Genomic DNA, 22,045 nt, shown 5'->3' on the forward strand with positions numbered 1-22,045 from the left:
TAAGCCAAAGACAATCATAAGGCCTTTTTTAGTTATGTTTGTAATCTCAAATGAATGGAAAACAGCTACAGTCATTCCCCTACATAAGTGAGGACCTTCCACAGATCCAGGCAATTCTTAGACCCATAAGTCCAACTAGCCTCATATGCAGAGCCATAGAAAAACTTATCAGGGAACTAATGAATAAGGGCACAGAGAACCTCCAAACACTGGACCCATGTCAGTCTGGATTCAAGGGCAGGCCATGCTTACTCAACCTGGTGGACCTTTTTGAAAAGGTCATCAGAGCAATAGGTGAAGGTAAAGCAGTACACATTGCATACCTTGACTTGGTCAAAGTTTCTGACACAGTCCCCTACTTGGGCATAGTAGAAAAGCTAAATAAACTGGGAATAAATGTTTATATCACCTACTGGATTGCCAACTGGCTCATAGATATGATGCAGGAGATCAAAACCGGGTAAGTTACCTCCACAAAGAGATCAGTCAGCAATGAAGTCCCCAGGATTTGGTGCTGGGACATCTCCTGTTTGGCATCCACTTTTCTGAAATAAAAGCCAATACCAAAGGGCTCTGGCTGACTAAGTTTGCAGATGACTGCAAGCTAGGAGCAGTTATTGAATCCCCAAATTACTTAGCCATCCTTCAGGGAAGTTCGTCCCAAACAAATAACTGGTGTCAGAATCATGCTTTAAAGCCAAATACTAAAAACACATTATTGTATTCTTTGGAAAGTCATCTACCGGGGGGAATTACCACATTGACAATACATCTCTAAGAGTGGACCCACTTGTTCTGAATCTGGGAACCTATGTGGACAGAGACCTAACTTTCAACCAACATGAGTCCACTGTCATAAGTAAGTCCTTCTTTATTGCATAGCTTATAAAGAAAGAGATTGTGTCCAGATCTAGAGATGCCATTGCCCCCCTTTACTCTGCCCTCATTTGACCAATCATTTTTTTAAAACAAGAGACATCTTTTTTTAAATTATCAGTTATGACATAGTCAATCATACATTTATATAAATGAATACAAACCATATTGACATGATTTAGTTGCAAACATACATTACTTATAATCTATCCAGTCATTGTCAGTCAAACAATACATAGCTCATTCAAATCCTGCCTTCTTTTAAAGCTCATTCCTCCTCCAAAACATTATTTTGCATGCACTGTTCCCATAATTCCAATTTTTCATATGTAATTTGCTCCTATCATTTTCCAAAAATTCCTCATTTGGCCAGTAATTGAGTATAATGCCACTTTTGCATTTATCTATCCAGATATATGCAACAACTGGAGTACATGGACCACCTCAATGTTCTGTCACTTTATTCAGTATCCTACAGACAGCTAAGAGGTCATCTGTCTTTGGCATATAATGCATCCTGTGACCCAGTACTGATTGACCTACTGCACATCAACAAGTCAAATAGCATCAGAAATACTCATACCACGGAGCTAAACTTCTTCTGCAACATCAACAGAAAGGTTTGGGGGACAGGTATATCTCACCAAGGACACCACTGCTCTGGAACAGACTCCACATCCATGTAAATCAAAGCTCATCCTTGTCTGTATTCAAGCACAACTTGGATCTATGGACAAAAAACAGAAAAATTACCCCAGGTCTGTCCCCTGTACTACTAATTGTCAGAGGCAGCTCATAAATGCTTTAAAGCCATGCATGGATCCCCTTATATTATCTATGGTATGATCCCAGTTATTTTTACTAGGGTTAATATATAGTTATTGACCATGGGATGTGTAAGGCCAGTCTAACACCAAATGGGATAGATTAATTCAACCACCAAAAGGAAAACTGGCTAGGTTTAAAATGGCCACAAGACAGCTAGACCATTACTTACCTATGAACCTATGAACTATGAAATATGTACTGTTACATTGAATGCTGACATGGCATATGTAATGATTCAATTCATTTCAGCAAACACATAACCTTTATTATACACAGCATGGCAGCTCACACACAACTGATTATTGTTCAGAATTCACAATGCATCATGGCACTAACTGCTTCTTAAAAGGGCTAAACTATACATCAGTATTAAAAAAAGCAATGATAGTATATACATATGCATACTATATGCAAGCATTTTAACAGCTTTGAACTGCATACCTCTACAATATTAATGGAGTTCTAGCTGAGGTAAATGATTATGAAAGGGTGGAAGAAGGGGCTTATATTTCATGAATTAAAAAAATCTGAAGCCTTAAACAGTCAAATAACTTGAATCAACACCAGGGTCAGAGCACACAGGAGGTTTGTAAGAGGAGATGTCTTGCAGGATACACAAGGAAAGTCACAATTATTTAATGACTTGAATATCCAAAGCTAAAGACAGTAGGAAGTGATGGGGCAAAACACATAGTTTTCATACATAACAAACCATGGATTAGATAATAAGTGGAACTGACAGTGAGAGTAACAGAAACAGTGAGAATTATCCCATCGCTTACAAAGAGCCTTACTGAGAATGCATTGGACATAGGGACTAGTAGGACTCCATTTCTTAACATTTTCACACCAGATTTTCAACATCTCATCTATGACCCTGTATCATGAACTATGAATCATTCTGCAATTTTTATCTGGAAAATGTCATTTCACAAACTGGCAGTGAATGTTCACCATTTTTTAGCATTTTCACACTAAATTTTTAGCATGCTATCTGTGACTCTCATATCATGAGCCATCCACCTGTTATCATCATGCAATTCTCAATGAAAATGCCATTTTGTGCATCAACTACAAAATTACCTTTCCAAAGAAAATGACATAACAAAATTTAAGGCATCATAACAAAAACTTCTATCAAAATTATTCTAAAAGTTTCTTTAAAAATATTAATGGTAAAAAGTTATAATCTGGCATTAATATGAGTGTACGTTTCATTATAACACTGCTAATTTACATTCCATATTTACAGCAATGCATGTATACAACCCTATGTCATGAAATTCTGCACTGTCCTGGTATAACCACAGCATAAAATATAACTTCATAAAAATGCAATAAAACAATGTAAGTTACCTAAAAATGACAACTGGCTAAGGAACCATGGAAAATGTTGTAAAACAAAGCACGTAGTAAACTAGCATGCCTGAACAGAAAGATGTCCTTTCTTATCACTGTTGCAGTATTTAGTACATAAGGAAGAACTTGGATGTCCCGCCCCAGGCAGTTTGTCGCTTGGCCAGTATAGATAAGCTTAAAATGGTGAAGTGGTACATTGCTCTGACTGTGGTGTACAGGGCCCTGGGTTTGAGACTTGGCAGGGCTGATTATTCAACCCAGAGACTGCCCATGCTGTGGAATAAACTTCCCATACATGTGAAACAGAGCACCTCACTGGCCCTCTTCAAGAGAAATCTTGATGAGTGGATGAGAAATATAAAATTCACCCCAGGGATCACTCCAGTGGCTCTACTCGACAGAGGCACTGGGAACTAAGATCAGGTGGCACAATGCCTGGGTAATCCTATGGGCTAGGCTTGTAAAGACTGCAGGGCCATTAGCCTAGTGCACACCTATGAAAAGAGATCTTGTTTGCACTGTGCGTCACATTTATGCTCCAGAACATTTATGCTCCAGAACGTAAAGCATAAAAGGGACATACAGATACAATTATCCAGAACTTCTTTTGCTGGCAGTTTGAATGCTGTTGTTGCCATTTGGTTTGAACAGTTTGTTGCGTTACTGAATATTTAGCAATAAGTGCCCCTTTAGGGTTATTTTTCTTATTTTTTTTTAATTTGCTTTCTTGGTCTTGTATTTTTTATCACTGTCTAGAGTTCATGTCATCCAGGAGGGGAAAATGTGGGTGTGGGAGGCAAAGTCCCGATAAGGATTGTCACAAACAGTGTCATTTTGTTTGGGTGCTTACCGCGATCATACCTCTTGTAGTATCTGTAAGGCATTTGTGCCTAAGACACTGAGAAGTCATTTGTCTTCTCTGGCAAATTTATCATGAAAACCAACAGCTTAGACAGTTAGCCCAGAGTACCTTGGCAGAATACTTTAACCCTGAGATACTCCCACTACATAAGAAAAGGCTGAGAACTCTCAGCTAGATTATTTAGGTGTCCAGCCTCCACTGGATATCTTTCTAGAAGCAGGTAATAGCTCTATAGGTTGTTTGGCATTTATGTTGGATTCTTCTGCTGTGACCCCACTGGAGGCGGGCTTGTATCTGCCTTTTTGCACATCCTCTGAGGCTTTGCAGGTGTCTGCTCCAGATGTCGAGGGGGAACCATGGTTATCTCCGAGGGATCTAGAGGGATTCTGCAGATGTTGGTTATGGAGGAAGTACCGGGTTCTCTTCTTGAATCTCACTAAGGGTTAGAACATCCAGTATTTGTTAGGGCTGATGTCCCCTATAAGAAAAATCAAAAACTGAAGAATGTTTCAGTATGTCCTATAGATTCTCAAAGGGAATGGCAGGAGTTTACTCAGGGCTTGTTCTCTGCCTTAATGGCCCTAAAGCCTTCTCAGGGAGTTTCAGTACTCTCTCTTCCTTGGACCTCTACCCTTTCTAAATGGTTTAGGGAACCAGATTCCTTGAATAAGGATTCCCTGTCTGGTGAGGGGTCTTTGTCCTATTCTTCACAGATGCTCTTCATATTTGGCTAATGATTCTGATGAAGAGGAATCTATTGATCCTGAGTCTCCTTTTGAGGAATAATCTACAATTGTGAGGATGATGGAATTCTTTAAGTGGGATTCTTTTCAAGTGTTGGATATTGAGAAAAGATGCTATGAGTTGCTTCAGGTGGATACTCCTAAACCATCGGCAGTTCCTCCTGCGTTGGATGCCTTGTTAGATACTTTTGTTGCTGCTTCCAAGTCTCCTGATTCTCATCCTCCTGCTCCTAAGAAACCTGATAGGTTGTATAAAGTTCCTGAGGATTGTCTATTTTTATTTAAATATCCTTCTGCTGATCCTACTGTGGTGTCATCCTCTTCTGATAAACCTTCTAAACTTTTGCCCTCTTCCAAACTTCTGCCTTCTGATAAGGATAGCAGGGCAATGGAGAGGATTGTCAAGAAAGTTTATATTGCTTCAAATTTGGCCTTTAAGGCTAGTAATTACCAGACCCACATGACCAGGTATGCTTTGGCCTTGATTGCTCAGGCTTGTCAGGTTATCTCTGCCCTCCCTGATTCTGATGAGAAATCCTCTGCCTTATCTTTTTTAGGTTCTGCTTCTCAAGTGGCTCACCACTCTATTAAGTGTAGCTATGATGCTGACATCTCTTCTAGGGCTGTGGCTTTTGGGTCCATCATGAAGGATTATTCTTGGTTTTGTCTCCAGTCTCTTCCTGAGGACATTTAGGCCAAGTTATTGGATGCTCCTTTGAATAATACTCATATTTTTGGGACTGCTGCTGCTGACTTGTTCAAATCTCTTCAAGAGAAAGGTAAAGCCTTGCAAGATGTTAAATATTTTGTTGTCACTCTTATCCCTACGTTTCAAAGGAATTATCCTACAAGAACTGCTTTTATTTGCAGGCAATCCGACCAGACCTCTAAGAGCAGGAAGGGTGGGAGGCAGGCCCCCTCTGCTAAGGCTTCTCAGCTTTCTGTGGCCCAGAAGCCTACTTTATCTGATAAGCCTGCTTCTATTTGACAATTCAACCCTGCTGCTTTTAGACCAGGTTCCTTTGTCCTGTTGGCTATCCCCTTGTCTTGTCTAAATTGGCATCTCATCACTTCAAACTCTTGGATTCTTTCTATCATCCATCAGGGTTACTTCATGGTATGGAAATCTCTCCCTCCTTTTTCTGGTATTCCTCAACCTCCTCTAGAGCAACTTCCTCATCTCCCGGAGGTTCTACAGTCCCTATTGAACCAAGGCACCATTCAACCTGTCCCTCCTTCTGAAGTGGGATGGGGTTTTTAATGCAGGATGTTCCTGGTTCCTCAAAAGGAGGGCACTCGGAGGCCTATTTTGGATCTCTCCCAAGTCAACACCTTTTTTGAGATCCCTTCTTCTCAAATGCTTACTCTTCAAACTCTGTTTCCTCTTTTATCAACCCAGATTTTTCTGGTGTCCTTGGATCTGAAAGATGTTTACCTTCATATCTCTATTCACCCTCTCTTCAGAAAGTTTTTGCATTTCTCTGTTCTTCCTCTCATTTTTAGTTCTCTGCTTTGCACTTTGGCCTATCTACTGCCCAAAGAGTATTCACAAAATGCCTAGCTTCTGTGATTAAATTCTACAGACTCCAAGGCATCATACCTCTCAACCTCTGGCAGCAAGAAATCTGGACAAAGCTATAAATAAAATGGAACAAAGGCCCAAAAATAGTGAAAATTTTTAAATATTGCTCTTACAAACTTAGAAAGTTGACAGAATAATAGGTTTTGTATTAGCATGAATTTTCTGAAAGATATGAAGTCTGAAACTGAAATGTCTGTCATTATTTTCTAACTTAATTTTTTTAATGATTTACCACTAATTTGCCAGAAAACTATAATTTTATGAAACATGGACCAAAAATATGAGGCCAAAATCTGGACATTCTGTGAAAATCTGTGAAAATCTGTACAGTTGAGAGATATGCAAGGCATACACATTTTTCCTTATCTAGATGACCTGTTGCTTCAGGAGCCTTCTCCTAGTCAATTGTTGCAGGATCTGTAGTTCACCATCTCTTTTCTTCAAAGTCTGGGGTTTGCTATCATCTTCTAAATGTCTGCCCTGACTCCCTCTCAGGATCATGTCTATCTGGGTTGCAGGATTCAGAGGTGCCAATGTTTGCCTCTCTTCTACCTCCAAAGGTATTGTCATTGACAGCCTTCTTTCAGTCTCTTCTTCTCCTGACTGCCATGCCAGCCAGGAAGTTTCTTGGGGCATTGGGATTCATGGCATCTTGTATTCTGATGCTTCCTCTTGCCAGACTGTTTCAATGGTACCTCAAGTTGGTTTGACTGCAGCATTGTCACCCTCCAAATTTCAGTGTACCTCTCCTTCCCTGTCTCAATAAGAAATTTAAGTGGTGGATTTGGCAGTTTGCTCTGAACTCAGGCTGGCCCTTTCAGCCTCCAGTCCCTTCTCAAGAGCTGACCACTGATGCCTCAGACATGGGGTGGGGGGCATCTCTTGGACACCTGAAAATTCAGGGTCTTTAGCCTCCCTATCCGAAGACAGACTATATCAACATCAAAGAAATGAGGGCTCTGATTCTGATCATTCAGAATTTTCACCCCATGTTCTCTCCTGGCCCCTTGAAGGTGTACACAGACAACACTACAGTGATATGGTATGTCAACAAGCAGGGGGTACCAAATCTTACCTCCTCTGCAGGATGGTGTGTCAGGCTTGGGAAGTGACTCTCAGTTATCAGTTAACTCTTCAGGTGGTATACATTCCTTCAGAGCATAATCTTGTGGCAGACATTCTGAGCAGGTCCAAAACACAGGCTTATGAATGAATGCTTCAAAGAGGCATGTTTCTGGACATTGGCCATTGGTGGGGTATTCCTCAGGTAGATCTTTTTGCCTCCATCTGAACAGGCTGCTTCCTTTCTTCTGTTCCAGAGTGCCATGCCATCTGGCCTGGAAGATAGAGGCCCTATCCTTTCTGTGGAAGGGGAGGTTTCTTTATGCCTTCCATCCTTTTCCCCTACTTCCAAGAGTCCTGCAGAAGATTCAGCTGGACTCCCCAAAAATCTTGAGTGACTCCTGTTTGGTCTCAACAGCTCTGGTTCCCCCTCTTAATGTATCTGGCCAGGGGCAATCATCACAAGTTACCTCACCAGCTGTATCTCCTCACACAGGGCAAGGAGTCTATCATCCATCCCCACGTGTCCACTCTGCAACTGACATTGTGGGTGATAGGGTTTTGATCCCTTTCAGGCAACTATTTTCTGAGGATGTGCTCAAGTTTTACAGGAGGCAAGGAAACTCTCAACCAGAAAATCTTATATGTCCAAATGGAAGAGATTTTCAGTCTGGTGCCATGCTTGTAACCAGGACGGTTTTTCAGTGGGTATCCCTCTTGTCCTCACTTATTTGTGTGAGTTGCTCCAGTCTGGCTTGGCCTGTTCTTCTGTGGAAGCCCATTTGTCAGCCATTTCTGCTTGCCTGCCTTTGAATCCTCCTTTGACTTCTCGTTTTGAGGTCAAGCAATTTCTTAAAGGCCTCTTGCATATTAGGCCTCCAAGAAAGCATATTCCTCCTCTTTGGGACCTTAATTTCATTTTGGAAAAATTGACTCAGGCTCCTCTTGAGCCTGCAGATTCTGCTTCTTTGCAGCATTGTACCTGGAAGGCTGTTTTGTTATTGACTCTTACGTCTGCTTGGAGTATTTCTGAGCTCCAGGCCCTTATGGCCATTCCTCCTTTTTGGTTTTTCACAGGGATGGTGTCCCCTCATGCTAATCCTTCTTTTATGCCCAAGGTAGTCAATGAGTTGGTTTTGAATCAGTCAGTACAACTCCTCTCAATTTTCCCATCTCCTCAGTCTGCTACTGAGAGGGTCCTGCATAACCTGGATTTGCACAGACAGCTCAGGTACTATTTGGACAAATCTAGAACTATTTTTAAGTCTGATCAGCTTTTTGTTTCCTTTCATCTCAGGTCTTTGGGTTTGGCTGTTTCTAGGCAAGCCATCTCTTCCTGGATATCTAAGGCCATTTCCTTTTTGTATTCTTTTCATTGCTAATCTCTGTCTACTTCTGTTACAGCTCATTCCACTAGAGCTGTTGCCTCTTCTGGTGCCTTCTTCAAAGGGTTGGACACTAATCCCATCCTTGAACCTGCTACTTGGTCTTCTGTACATACCTTTAATAAGCATTATAAATTGGATATGGTTTCTAGGGCCAGAGCAGGTGTTTTCTATAACCATTTTGTGTAGGTTTATTGAAGGCTCTTCCCAGCATTTCACCTCCTATTCTGCTTCTTGAGCTTTTTACTCTCCCTTATCTACTGAATACTGCAACAGTGATATGGAAGGACATAGTACAGTTGTGTAAAATTTTACGATAACAATAGATGTTCTTCTCTTCACTGTTGCAGTATGTGCTCCCTCCCTCCAACCCTCTCTTGTTTATTCTGCATGTTTCCTTTTGGATGTACATGGACTCCTTGTTCCTATGGTGACTGTTGTCTTCTGGGGCAATTCAATTCTGGGTAGTTGCGTCTGTACGTTCCTTTTATGCCCTACACTCTGTGTGGGGAGCATAAATGTGACGTACAGTGCAAACAAGATCTCTTTTAAGCTTTCTACACTGGATGAGCGATGGGTTGCCTGAGGATATCCCAGGTTTTCCTTATGTATTGAATACTGCAACATTGAAAAGAAGGACATCTACTGTTATGGTAAGATTTTACACAACTGTACCTTTTCAGAAAAATATTAAATATTCACAGAGATATAATACTAATTTCAAGTCTGAAAATGTAAACTCATAAATTTCACAATATTTAACATTTTGATCATGTTTAAATGTTGCATGACTCTCTTAGCAAACTACAAAGTAAAGCTTTTTCAGTTCTTTTTTTAATGTAATGGGGTTATTAATATAAACAGGCACTTTTGTTTTTTTTTCATTTTCTCCCAAATGGGAGTGCTGCAATGTGAGGAAGAAAAAAAGAGAAAGGAAGAGTCTGGTTGAGAGATCACTGCAAAAGAAAAAAACAATGTGCTTTCTCTCATGCCTGCATAGGCAAACGATTGGGTTAACCCTGGGATTTATTCACCAACAAGTATATTACAAAACATATAAATGGAAAAGAATATTGACTATTATAAGGATTTTTTTCTGGCAAACAAGGTATCCTTAGCAGTTTATGTATGGTTTGTATGTCATCAGAAGACAATCTGATAAAAGAGAAATGACTTGGAGAAGATGTTTACTGAAAGCATTCAAGTATTTTCTTAGCTGGGAGGGATATAAAAATAAGACAAAAATCAGATAGCATGCACTAAAAGCACAGGCTGTATCATGCATCTCAGCATGACTGACCTTTCATTTTAGAACATTTGTTCTAATTATGTACATAGTTCTGTGAGTTATTATTAAGTTATTAGGTTTTACGGAGGTATTTTGGGGTGTATTTTTGCTTGAGGATTTTCAGTAAATCAAAAAAAAATCTGCAAGATGTGACATAGGCTCAAATGGAGATGACAAGAAACAATTGTATAAAAGATTAACCTGCCAAATGGTGCATGCATTGAATACAAAAGCTGGAACCATACATTTAACAAAAAAGCTGTTCTATATAAATGGTGGGAAGAATAGTCCCTCAAGAACATGATTCTTCTATAATGTGTTTAAATGTTAATGGTATCACAGATAAATACAAAAAAGAAAGAGTAGTGAATTATATTAAAAAATGTAGAGTGCAAGTAGTTATGCTCCAGGAGACACACTTGGAAAGAACTGAACATGTGAATTTGATAAAGAAAGGTTTTCAGGATGGTTATTCAGCAGAATATCTGGGGCAAAGGAAGACAGGAGTACTTATATTAATTGCCAAGAGGAGCTCCAATAGTAATAGAGGAAAATATAAAAGACAATAATGGCAGATTGATAGTACTAAGGGGCTACTGGTAAGGGAGAAGGATTACAATGGCATGTATTTATATTCTACCGAAAACTGCTATAATAGAGCTTAAGAAAATTTGGGGAGAAATAATCAACTTTCAGCAAAGAATATTCCTTATAGGTGGGGACTGGAATTTGATTTGCAACAGTGAAGATGTGTCTGGGCGTCCAGAAGGGAAAACATAACAAAGGAGGGTAGATTTGTAAAGAAATGTATGAAAACATTTGGCATGGAACATGTGAATTCAGTACTAGGAGTTCGGAATTAATTTACATACTATTCTCCAAGCTACAAAAACTGGGCTAGGCTAGACAGAATATACATTTCACAGGAACATGTGCATTTAATTGAAGGTCTTGATATACACCCAGTAACTATTTCAGATCATGCTCCAATAATAAATAAAATAAAGACACAGGGTAATGAAATAAAAATGAGACACTGGCGCTTTCACACCTATCTGTTGGAAAGAGAGGAATTTAAGGAATGGGCAGTGGAAATTATTCAGGAGCTATTAAAGAAAATAGAAATTTCTTCTGAAAATATAGCTAGGGAGTGGGATAAAATTAAAGAAGAATTTAAAAATTGGGTGGAGATAAAAAAAAAAGAAGATATGATTAAGCAGTAACAAGAATTACTTTGAGGGACTGACAAGTGTTCAAGTACTGCAAAATAAGGGGAATCTCACAGAACAAAAAAAGGAGCAACTACAGAATAATAAACAGAAAATAGGGGATTATATTGATAATATGCATGAGTTTAAAAAGATTGCTGTTAAGCAACTGTTTTTTGATAATAACCCTAGAGGACAAAAACGTTTAGGACAACTCAGGCAACAGAAAATAGAAAGGGCTGTCACCAAGCTTAGGGAGCCAATAACAAGGAAGATAAGGGATCCTGTAGAAATACTGGAAATACTTCAAAAATTCTATGAAAGTCTGTATAAAGCAGAGAAATATGGAAACCAAATAAAGGTATAAATGGAAATGTTTATGGAAGAATTAAATATGCGCAGGCTAGACGTAGAAGAGGCTCAATTACTAACAGTTAGGATAGTAGGAGATGAGATAAAAATAGTGATGTATAACCGATCTACAGGAAAGTCCCCAGGAATAGGTGGTATTATTGTGGAGGTTTAGAAGCTAGGAGGAAAAAAAATGATAAAGATTAGGAAGGTTTTGTTTAACAGTATTTTAAGAGGAAGAGAAGTACCAACATCCTGGAAGAAAGTGGTAGTATCTGTAATACCTAAAGAGGGTAAATATCCATCAGATCCAGCTTCATGCAGGCCCATTTCAATACTAAATCATGATTATAAAGTGCTTATGTCTATAATGGCAAAACAAATGGCAAAAGTGATGCCAAAATTAATAGATATAGAGCAATGTAGAAATACCGGGGGGGGGGGGCAAACATTTGATAACATTAACAGAAAAGTGATGATCCAGAGGGAAGCGGAATGTAAGAAAATACCACTGTTGTTGGTAGATCTTGATGCAGAGAAAGCATTTGACAGAGTGAGCTGGGACTTTATGAACAGAGCAATGGAACCATTTGCATTCCCTGAAAAAAATGACAAGGTTGATTAGGAGGATATATGAGGGAACGGAGGCAAAAATTAAAGTGGGTGGGGTCCTCTCTGATAATCTCTGCTTGAGCAGTGGAACTAGGCAAGGTTGTCCTCTCTCCCCTTTGTTGTTTGCATTATATTTAGAACCATTAGCAAAAAAATAAGGGACTCAGGTATTCAAGGATATGGTTGGTATATAATCAAGAGAAGCTGGCTCTGTTTACAGATTACATTATTTTAAACATGACAAAACCAGAAAGCGACATTACAGTGCTGTGGAACATATTGAGAAAATTTAAAACCTTTTTGGGATACAAAATTAATGAAGCCAAAACAAAAGCAATAGCGGTAAATTATGCACCCACATATGAATTGGTTCAGCAATATCCATACTTATGGGTACATGATAAAATTAGGTATTTAGGTGTATGGATTAAAATGATAGCAATGTGACAGCTAAGGATATGTGAGAAGAGACCAAGCAAAAGATAATACAACAAATGAGAAACTGGAAGCTCTTTTGCATGGATATTGATAGCAAGATACAAGCAATTAAAATGTTTTAGTCCCTTTAATCTTATGCATATTTTTATCAACAAGAGGAGAAGTTGTGTATAGTAATTAATGGAGCCGAATGATTTTATCTGGGAGGGGAAGACAGCAAGAGTCAAGTGGGATAAGCTTATTCTTCCAACAGACAGGGTAGATTGGGATTACCCAATTTGAAGGGGTATTTCAAAACAACACAGTTAAGGCTCCTTTACATAGCAGAAGCAGAAAACTATAACTCAAAATGGAAAGAGATGATGAAGAAACAGGGGGGAAGTTCAAGTAACAGGGAAAGACTAGGATTTTGGATGCAAACCTTTAAGGAGAACAGCAATAATCATACAGAATATTATATTCATAAAGAGCAGAAGGTATTCTAAGAAGTAAGCCAATACGGGAATGGAGAAAGGAGATTCTGCTGATAGGGTGACTGCAATTAGGGATACAGAAAAATGCAAGATGGGGCAGGAGTATATTGGAGAAAACTGGCAAAGGAACCAAGGTATTGGGAGCAAATAACTAGACAGGGAAAGGTAATATAATGGGAAGATGCTAAGAACTTATTTGGATTGCAGGTTAGAGATTGTCTTCCATATCAAGGATTGATATCAGAGTACAGGCAAAGAGAAAGAAATAGTGGGGTCCTGAATGACCAGTACTGGTAGAGTTCTTAGTAGACTCTAGAACTGAAGTGGCCATTAAGAAAGGAATAATTAGTAGAGCATATAAAATATTGCATGATAACTATAAGAATCAATCAGAAGAGATTAGGAAGAATTAGGAAGAGAAATTGGATAAGCAATTCCCAAAGAAACAATGGGGTGATATATGTATATCTCCCAAATATGCAACAAAATCCAGAAGATTTAGGATATTTTCCTGGAAGTGTTTATATATTTTTATACCCCAAGCAGGCTCCAAAGATCTTTCCTCAGGTAGACAGCAAATGTTGGAGATGTGATGGAGAAGAAAGATGTAACTGGGATAATATTTTCTGGGAGTGTAATGAGTTGGCTGACTTTAAAGATCCCCTGCAGACTGCTCTGTCGGAGATGATGGGTGAGCAAATTGGAGTGACTAGGGAAATTATTTTTTTGAGCTATGATACAGAGTTGGAATTGTTTAGACATAGTAAGGCCTTGCTGAGTCTAATTATGATGGCTGCCAAAAAAACAATAACTAGAAAATGGAAATCAAAGTCTAAACTGTCTTTACTAGAAGTAAAAATGATAGTAACAGAGATAAAACAACTGGAGCTGAGATCTTTAGAAAAGGATAGGAGTCAATTATGCTGGAAAAAATGGGAAATGTGGGACCACTACATCCAGAGGAGGAACAAATGTTTAAAACAAGGCAGGATCTGAATGAGCTATGCAATGGTTGTCTGACAATGACTGGATATTTAAAAGTGATGTATAACGTTTGCAGCTACAGTTGTGTTGACGCAGTTTGTAAGTTATAATGTTTGCAACTGAGATTGTGCTGCTATGATTTATTTTCATTTATATAAATGTAAGATTGTCTGTATCACACATGATAATTTAATAAAGATGTTTCTTGTAAAAAAAAAAATTTGACATTTTGACTCAACATTTTAATGATTCATATTGCCACTGATTAAAAAATAAAAAATATACCATAGACGCAAACACAACAATGCCAACACATAAAAGCCAGGACAAAAGGGACAATTTACAGTTACGTAAGATAGAAATTTATAATAATTTTGATTACACTACTTACTTTCACTTTTTTATTCAAAAGATACAGATGTCTGTCACATCTGCAAGATAAAGGTTAGTTAAATATATAGTTCAAGACAATACATGAAGCCACATACACAAAGAACACAGAGGTGGTTTCACTTTAGATATTTACTGCAGACTACAAAAGCCCTGGTCACATGTCTCTTACTCTAGAGTACTAATTAAAAAAATAGTACTTGTGCACACTGTAAACAGCATTTTTTTATTGGACCTGGAGATCATTTTATTAATAATATGTATAATTATACAAATATTTATATGGTTACTAAGGCTGTAACTGCATGAGTCAAGTACCAAGGGCACCAAAAACATGATTTAACGCACCAAACCCTGTCATTAACTATTCACATTCTTAGTATCTGAGGAGCATTTTGGCAAGACATCCAAATGAGACCATGTTTACAGCTGTTTTATCCAATTTGCAATGGCCCTTGTTTTGAATATCAGCACTTCAATTAGTAGCTTCAAGGTACATGGGCTGAGGCTGAGGCCTATTTTCTACATGGAGTCATGGTATTGTATTATCTGTCACCATCTCTCTCAACTCAATGTCACTCTCCTACTTTTTTCAACAGTCATGCCATGTCAGTACAACTCCTCTCAATTTTCCCATCTCCTCAGTCTGCTACTGAGAGGGTCCTGCATAACCTGGATTTGCACAGACAGCTCAGGTACTATTTGGACAAATCTAGAACTATTTTTAAGTCTGATCAGCTTTTTGTTTCCTTTCATCTCAGGTCTTTGGGTTTGGCTGTTTCTAGGCAAGCCATCTCTTCCTGGATATCTAAGGCCATTTCCTTTTTGTATTCTTTTCATTGCTAATCTCTGTCTACTTCTGTTACAGCTCATTCCACTAGAGCTGTTGCCTCTTCTGGTGCCTTCTTCAAAGGGTTGGACACTAATCCCATCCTTGAACCTGCTACTTGGTCTTCTGTACATACCTTTAATAAGCATTATAAATTGGATATGGTTTCTAGGGCCAGAGCAGGTGTTTTCTATAACCATTTTGTGTAGGTTTATTGAAGGCTCTTCCCAGCATTTCACCTCCTATTCTGCTTCTTGAGCTTTTTTACTCTCCCTTATCTACTGAATACTGCAACAGTGATATGGAAGGACATAGTACAGTTGTGTAAAATTTTACGATAACAATAGATGTTCTTCTCTTCACTGTTGCAGTATGTGCTCCCTCCCTCCAACCCTCTCTTGTTTATTCTGCATGTTTCCTTTTGGATGTACATGGACTCCTTGTTCCTATGGTGGCTATTGTCTTCTGGGGCAATTCAGTTCTGGGTAGTTGCATCTGTACGTTCCTTTTATGCCCTACACTCTGTGTGGGGAGCATAAATGTGACGTACAGTGCAAACAAGATCTCTTTTAAGCTTTCTACACTGGATGAGCGATGGGTTGCCTGGGGATATCCCAGGTTTTCCTTATGTATTGAATACTGCAACATTGAAAAGAAGGACATCTACTGTTATGGTAAGATTTTACACAACTGTACCTTTTCAGAAAAATATTAAATATAGATTTACCGGGGGGGGGGGCAAACATTTGATAACATTAACAGAAAAGTGATGATCCAGAGGGAAGCGGAATGTAAGAAAATACCACTGTTGTTGGTAGATCTTGATGCAGAGAAAGCATTTGACAGAGTGAGCTGGGACTTTATGAACAGAGCAATGGAACCATTTGCATTCCCTGAAAAAAATGACAAGGTTGATTAGGAGGATATATGAGGGAACGGAGGCAAAAATTAAAGTGGGTGGGGTCCTCTCTGATAATCTCTGCTTGAGCAGTGGAACTAGGCAAGGTTGTCCTCTCTCCCCTTTGTTGTTTGCATTATATTTAGAACCATTAGCAAAAAAATAAGGGACTCAGGAATTCAAGGATATGGCTGGTATATAATCAAGAGAAGCTGGCTCTGTTTACAGATTACATTATTTTATACATGACAAAACCAGAAAGCGACATTACAGTGCTGTGGAACATATTGAGAAAATTTAAAACCTTTTTGGGATACAAAATTAATGAAGTCAAAACAAAAGCAATAGCGGTAAATTATGCACCCACATATGAATTGGTTCAGCAATATCCATACTTATGGGTACATGATAAAATGAGGTATTTAGGTGTATGGATTAAAATGATAGCAATGTGACAGCTAAGGATATGTGAGAAGAGACCAAGCAAAAGATAATACAACAAATGAGAAACTGGAAGCTCTTTTGCATGGATATTGATAGCAAGATACAAGCAATTAAAATGTTTTAGTCCCTTTAATCTTATGCATATTTTTATCAACAAGAGGAGAAGTTGTGTATAGTAATTAATGGAGCCGAATGATTTTATCTGGGAGGGGAAGACAGCAAGAGTCAAGTGGGATAAGCTTATTCTTCCAACAGACAGGGTAGATTGGGATTACCCAATTTGAAGGGGTATTTCAAAACAACACAGTTAAGGCTCCTTTACATAGCAGAAGCAGAAAACTATAACTCAAAATGGAAAGAGATGATGAAGAAACAGGGGGGAAGTTCAAGTAACAGGGAAAGACTAGGATTTTGGATGCAAACCTTTAAGGAGAACAGCAATAATCATACAGAATATTATATTCATAAAGAGCAGAAGGTATTCTAAGAAGTAAGCCAATACGGGAATGGAGAAAGGAGATTCTGCTGATAGGGGTGACTGCAATTAGGGATACAGAAAAATGCAAGATGGGGCAGGAGTATATTGGAGAAAACTGGCAAAGGAACCAAGGTATTGGGAGCAAATAACTAGACAGGGAAAGGTAATATAATGAGAAGATGCTAAGAACTTATTTGGATTGCAGGTTAGAGATTGTCTTCCATATCAAGGATTGATATCAGAGTACAGGCAAAGAGAAAGAAATAGTGGGGTCCTGAATAACCAGTACTGGTAGAGTTCTTAGTAGACTCTAGAACTGAAGTGGCCATTAAGAAAGGAATAATTAGTAGAGCATATAAAATATTGCATGATAACTATAAGAATCAATCAGAAGAGATTAGGAAGAATTAGGAAGAGAAATTGGATAAGCAATTCCCAAAGAAACAATGGGGTGATATATGTATATCTCCCAAATATGCAACAAAATCCAGAAGATTTAGGATATTTTCCTGGAAGTGTTTATATATTTTTATACCCCAAGCAGGCTCCAAAGATCTTTCCTCAGGTAGACAGCAAATGTTGGAGATGTGATGGAGAAGAAAGATGTAACTGGGATAATATTTTCTGGGAGTGTAATGAGTTGGCTGACTTTAAAGATCCCTTGCAGACTGCTCTGTCGGAGATGATGGGTGAGCAAATTGGAGTGACTAGGGAAATTATTTTTTTGAGCTATGATACAGAGTTGGAATTGTTTAGACATAGTAAGGCCTTGCTGAGTCTAATTATGATGGCTGCCAAAAAAGCAATAACTAGAAAATGGAAATCAAAGTCCAAACTGACTTTACTAGAAGTAAAAATGATAGTAACAGAGATAAAACAACTGGAGCTGAGATCTTTAGAAAAGGATAGGAGTCAATTATGCTGGAAAAAATGGGAAATGTGGGACCACTACATCCAGAGGAGGAACAAATGTTTAAAACAAGGCAGGATCTGAATGAGCTATGCAATGGTTGTCTGACAATGACTGGATATTTAAAAGTGATGTATAACGTTTGCAGCTACAGTTGTGTTGACGCAGTTTGTAAGTTATAATGTTTGCAACTGAGATTGTGCTGCTATGATTTATTTTCATTTATATAAATGTAAGATTGTCTGTATCACACATGATAATTTAATAAAGATGTTTCTTGTAAAAAAAAAAATTTGACATTTTGACTCAACATTTTAATGATTCATATTGCCACTGATTAAAAAATAAAAAATATACCATAGACGCAAACAAAACAATGCCAACACATAAAAGCCAGGACAAAAGGGACAATTTACAGTTACGTAAGATAGAAATTTATAATAATTTTGATTACACTACTTACTTTCACTTTTTTATTCAAAAGATACAGATGTCTGTCACATCTGCAAGACAAAGGTTAGTTAAATATACAATTCAAGACAATACATGAAGCCACATACACAAAGAACACAGAGGTGGTTTCACTTTAGATATTTACTGCAGACTACAAAAGCCCTGGTCACATGTCTCTTACTCTAGAGTACTAATTAAAAAAATAGTACTTGTGCACACTGTAAACAGCATTTTTTTATTGGACCTGGAGATCATTTTGTTAATAATATGTATAATTATACAAATATTTATATGGTTACTAAGGCTGTAACTGCATGAGTCAAGTACCAAGGGCACCAAAAACACGATTTAACGCACCAAACCCTGTCATTAACTATTCACATTCTTAGTATCTGAGGAGCATTTTGGCAAGACATCCAAATGAGACCATGTTTACAGCTGTTTTATCCAATTTGCAATGGCCCTTGTTTTGAATATCAGCACTTCAATTAGTAGCTTCAAGGTACATGGGCTGAGGAAGCTCTGACATTATCATCAACCTCCTTTTCCCTATTTTCTACATGGAGTCATGGTATTGTATTATCTGTCACCATCTCTCTCAACTCAATGTCACTCTCCTACTTTTTTCAACAGTCATGCCTGAGCTATCCCAGATAACCCAGGCTGGGCAACTGGACACTGGATGACTAGTAGTATATTGATCCAGGGCTTCTGGACTTTATGGTGGGCACACACTGGCCAGAGAGACCAGTTGACACAATGGTTAAGGTCTTTGCCTCTCATGCACAGGGTACAAGTTTAAATGTTGACCTTGGGCTAACTTATAGAGTCTGCATGTTTTCTACCCCTCCCAAAAACATGCTGAGTGTTTCCACCTCAAACTCTCCCAAAAATGGAGTTGAGGGCAGCAGCAAAGACTCTAGATGGTAGTCTATAGCGGGAATAGTTGTACAGACCAACCCCTTTGGGCATCAGCTGTGGTGTGCAATATCTTTAGTGTAGGAGAACATGGATCACAGACTGCTTGCCATGTCAGGGCTAGCCACACGACTAAGCAAACATTGGTGCTCAGTGATTTGGTCATGTTTACTAATGCTGCTGAATGGGCATGGCTATTTATTTATTTTATTTTACATTTGTTAACTGGGAAAGTCCAACTGGACACAGGTCCATTTTCACTGGAGGCCCGGGGAGAAAAGCTCCAATTACATAAACTGACAAGTTCACAAAGATAGATATTTACATTCAGGAAGTTAACATTTTAACACTGACAGCATATTACATAATTTACAGGTAAATATGAACAACGTAGGGAAGACATTACACGATACATTCAGAACATGACATGTTATATGTAGAATCCATTAAACAGTTAGAAGATAAAATAGTTGGTAGTACTGTCCTATCCTGACAGTCCAATGCATTTAATTTCTCAAGTATTACACAAAGTAACTGTGAGTAGTTTAAGGGATGACATTACATAGTACATTTAGAATATGACAAATTATACGTAGAATGAAATTAGTAGTTGGTGGACTAGTAGATAAAGTAGTTGGTGATGCTTGCTTATCATGACAGTGAAATGCATTTTATTTCTTATAGTCACATTTGGACCATAATTAGGGTGTGAAGCTAGCTTTTGTTACTGGAGAGTATGGGAGTTGTCTAGAATCCAGGTTTTTATCCTGGGATGAGACAGGAGCACAGCCTGTTGTTCGTGCATCTAACTTACAATGATTCCCATTCCACTCTGATTTGCCAGTGTTAAATTAGTTAAGGACCAGGTCTCCTCTGACATACATCAATAACCCATGCTAATGATGGGAGGGGTGTATGTCCCTAATGGCCAGTGTCTGCACACCATAAAAGCACAGCAACCCTGGGTCAATAAGCTACTGGTTGGTATCTAGTTTCTCAGCTTGGGTATCCTGGGCTGGCTCTGTTGTGTGAAAACTGGAAGTAAAACCAGTCACCCTACCAAATATAAACTAAGAATTATTACACTTACTGTAGTTTCACTGACAGGCTGGAGCTTGGAAGTGGATGATATAATAGTAAGTAGGAGACCAGACAGCCTATGTATTCAGGAGACAAGATGAAAGGGCAGTGCAGCAAAGCCACTTGGCTTGGGGTTCAGAGTCTACTACATAGGAGGAGGAGGAAACAAAAAATGGAGTGGGAATCATTATAAGTGAGATGCTTTATAAAACAGTGAGGGGTGTCATCATAATTAGTGATAGGCTCATGGCAATCAGACTACAATGTAAGGATAGGGCAATATTCATAATCTCAGACTATGACTCACAGCAGGGTTGTGATAGTGAAGTAAGCAGTGCATTCAGACATCAGTTGCAGGAATTTCTAGACAAAGCAGGGCAACACAAATTGGTGTTGATGATGTGTGACCTGAATGCATATATTGGGACATACAGAACAGGATATGAGGACTGCCTTGGTCCACAAGGTTGGGGCAACAGGAATAAGAAAGAGGCCTTTCTAGACTATTCTCTGGCAAATGGCTTGATGGTGGCCAACAGATTTTTCAGCAAGAGAGACAGTCACAAGATCCCATACAAGAGTGGCCAATATGCAACTCAGATTATATGCTGTACACTCTTATATGCGATCTTTTGACAGTCATGCAACTCAGGTAGACTTCTTCCTAGTAAAGAAAGGGCATTGGGTAGAATTGGAGATTGGAAAGTCATCCCCAGTGAAATAGTGAAACATTCGGCCCACTGCATAAACCACTGGTGGCCAAAATCAGCTGATATTAAGAGAGAACTTGCATTAGCAAAGAACAAGTCATCAGAAACACTCTACCAGCTTCTGGAAAATGACTTAGTAGAGGGCACAAAGAAACTCTATTAGGTTGCAAGGCAAAGACAGAAAGATAAAGATAGTCAGGTACCCTACATTAGGTAAGCCAAAAATAACCTGCTCACCAGCCCACATAAAATTAAAGGTAGATGGAAGGAGCACTTTCAGCAGCTTCTAAATAAAGAAAACCCTGTAGAAATTGTACTGTCCCAGACACCACCTATGATGCAAAAATGGAAATAGCCCACCCTTGAAGAAGTAAGAACAGTACTAAGGAAAATGAAGTCAGGGAAAGCAGCAGACTTAGATGAGGTCACAGCAGATATGATCGAGATTTTGGGTGAAATAGGGGAGAAATGGCTTCTGAAGGTACTCATAGCAGTATGGAGAGAAAGGCATATTCCAAATGAATGGAGAATAAGCATACTAGTTCCAGTGTACAAGAACAAAGAGAACAATCACAATTGTGGTCAATATATAGGTATCAAACTCCTGTCACACCACATGAAAGTTATGCAGAGAGTGATTGATAACAAAAATGCAGAGTAGTAGAAAGTAAGATGGCAGATGAGCATTTTGGATTCAGATCAGGCTGCAGCTCAACGGATCCAATGTTTGCAGTGAGACAGATAGTTGAGAAGAAGCTGGAGAGGAGGAAAGGGTCCAACTGGGTATTCCTAGACTTGGAGAAAGTATACAACAAGGTCCCTAGAAAACTGATTTGAGCAGTCCTGTGTTGGTTTGAAGTCCAGGTAACATAGGAAGAATTAGT

This window comes from Protopterus annectens, chromosome 17.part0 (genome assembly GCF_019279795.1).
Source record: "Protopterus annectens isolate FY-2018-M chromosome 17.part0, PAN1.0, whole genome shotgun sequence".
NCBI lineage: Eukaryota > Metazoa > Chordata > Ceratodontiformes > Protopteridae > Protopterus > Protopterus annectens.